The sequence below is a fragment of the Pyrus communis genome, chromosome 13 (genome assembly GCF_041283825.1).
Source record: "Pyrus communis isolate YQ-2024b chromosome 13, ASM4128382v1, whole genome shotgun sequence".
Taxonomy (NCBI): domain Eukaryota; kingdom Viridiplantae; phylum Streptophyta; class Magnoliopsida; order Rosales; family Rosaceae; genus Pyrus; species Pyrus communis.
The window spans coordinates 19542569-19545373 of record NC_142577.1 but is presented as its reverse complement, the minus strand read 5'-3'; the positions used below and the strand labels follow the sequence as shown (position 1 = coordinate 19545373).

The window sequence follows — 2805 nt, the reverse complement described above, 5'->3', positions numbered from 1 at the left end:
AACTGGACTAAAAGTATCTGAATAATCTACATTATGCTCTTGTGAAAAACCTTGAGCCACAAGTATTGCTTTATACCTGGAAATACTACCACCAGGATTTTTCTTCACCTTATACAACTACTTGCTTCAAACTATTGACCTATTATCAGGAGCAGACACTAAAGACCAAGTACTTTGTACTCTCAATGAATCATGCTTTTCTTGCAATGCCTTCTGCCAATGTGAAATAGATGCAGCTTTTCGAAAACATGAAGGTTCTGAAGAATCTGCAATGTCTGAGATAAAAGAAAAACCTCCAACAAATGGATCGTCATTTGTTATCTGAAAAGTGTCTAACTCAGGAAATTTAGCAACCAATGCTGCATAATTTTTCCTCTATATAATACCAGACTTCAACCTTGTCACCATTAAATGCTTAAGTACATTTGATGGATTAATTGTTGATTCATATGAAGATTCAATTAATGGATAGATGGGAAGAATTACCTCTAGTTATGAATTGTTGTGGATAGGCAACATAGGTGAACTGTCAGGTGATGTACCAGAGTGATGGTGATGGGGAGATTGAAGTTTAGAATTCTGAGGTGCTGATGAACCTGAAAACTGAGACCTTGAATCACTAGAAATTGAGAGTCTGATGAATTAGACAAATCTGAGTATGAATTAATCTTTGTAGCTGACAGACTCTCTGTCTTAATGTGTTGATGATGAACTTGTTATAGCTTTTGGTAATTGTATCATAATAGGCCTTGAGTTTTGTTGATGTGAAGATGTACACTGCTGTGATCCTGAAGACTGTTTAATTCTATAAGGGAACACCTCTTCATCATGCACTACATGTCTAGAAATAACTAACTTTCCAGAACTTATATTGTAACATGATACTCCCATATATCTCATCACATATCCTAAAAACACACATTGAGCTATCCTAGGTTGTAATTTGTTTTCATTATATGGTCTCATAAATGGGTACACAGTTGTGCCAAATATCTTCAAATATTGAATCTCAGGTTCTTGTCCATTTAACAATTGGTAAGGTGATTTCATATTCAATACTCTACATGGCATTTTGTTGATGAGAAATGCAGCATGTGAGCGTGCATGAAACCAAAACTAAGCTGGCATATTTGCTTCTGTCATAAGTGTCACTGCTGTTTCAATTACATGCATATGATTCCTCTCAGCAAGTCCATTTTGCTGAGGAGTATAAAGGCATGAAATCATGTGATTAATTCATTTATTTCCCAAAAAATCAATAAAAGTTTTACTTGTAAACTATCCTCCTCCAAAAATTGCAAACACTTAATTGTTGCATTAAACTGGTCTTGTACAAAAGCATAGAACTTGGCAAACATTGAGAAACAATGGAACCAATATGAGTTACTGCTAAACCTGTACAATTCCTAATAGTGATCTTTGCATCACCATTATAAGGACCGATATGATTGAGATTATTTAGGTTTGCAGTCATATGATAAGTTGCACCTGAATCCAGTATCCAATTTTCTTCTGTGGTAAAACCAATACCATGATCATTTGTAAAAGTTGCAGTAGAAACTTCATTTGTAGATGCATTGGTTTAAGCAGTCATAGCAGCAAGAGAGGGCGGTGGTGGAGCACCCTGATATGCTAAATTGTTTCTATGATAACATTCAAGGGCTATGTGACCCATTTTTCCACAAATTTGACAAATAGAAGCCTGTTTATTTCCATTTTCAACCCTATAGTAGCAATTAGATGCAGTGTGCCCTCTTCTTGAGCATATTTGACACTCAAGTGAGACAGAATACTTAGAAGTAGTATTACCATTCCAATTTGTCTTGGTTGATCCATTTCCAGCAAATGAACCATTAGAATCATTACTTGCGGATCCATTACTTCGAAACTGAACACTTTTGCCATTTCCAGAGTAATTGTTGTTACCAATTCTGTTATTAAACCTTAAGGAAAACTTTGAATTACCATTTCCATTTCCATATCTCCTATTATTAAAATTGCCTATTTGTTGTCCTTGAAAAGATCTGTTATTATTGTCATTCCCATTTCCATTACCCGATAAGCCAATTCCTCCCTGAAAATTAGTACCAGATTGATCACCATTGAAACCATCTTGAGATCTTTGAGTATTTGAACTTTCACCATGTTCATATCCTTGAAATCATTGTGAATTGGACCCTTCTCCTTGGACATATAATGCAGACATTGAATTAGACAGATAATGCATTCTTGATTCAATACTTCCTTCAGCAACTAACAACTGAGCTCTAAAATCTTTTAAAGACATAACAGTGTCTCTTGCCAAGATCGCAATCCTAATCATCTCAAAATCAGCAGGTAAACCAGATAAAACAGCAATCATAAGATCATTATCAGTAATCTTTTCTTCTGCAGACACCAATTGATCCCTTATGCCTTTCAATCTCATTAAGAACTTGTCCACGGATTCCCCACCTTTTTGTGCAGTATACAATTCAGTCTTGAGTTGATTTACTCGAACAATTGAGACTGATGCAAAACGTTCTTGCAAGCATTTCCAAGCTTCATGAAAGGATTTGTAACCTATCACATGTCCCATAGCATCATCTAAGAGAATAACAATGAGTAAACGTAATAAAGCAAGATCTTTCTTTACTCATTCTTTGTAAGCAGTTGTTATCTCCTTTGTAACACCAGTTTCTATATTCAATACAAACTTGGGTGGCCATGGTGGTTCCCTAGTGAAAAAGTCAAACAAATCATATCCCCTTAGTATTGATGAGAATTGATAACTCCATTTCACAAAATTATCATCTTGTAGTTTAA

The 2805-nt window shown here is 35.2% G+C and overlaps 1 pseudogene; it reads right to left on the bottom strand.

Annotated features, from left to right (window-relative positions):
- Nucleotides 1-1582: 1582 nt before the first annotated feature.
- LOC148691903 (uncharacterized) lies at nucleotides 1583-2584 on the bottom strand (annotated as a pseudogene).
- Nucleotides 2585-2805: the final 221 nt, after the last annotated feature.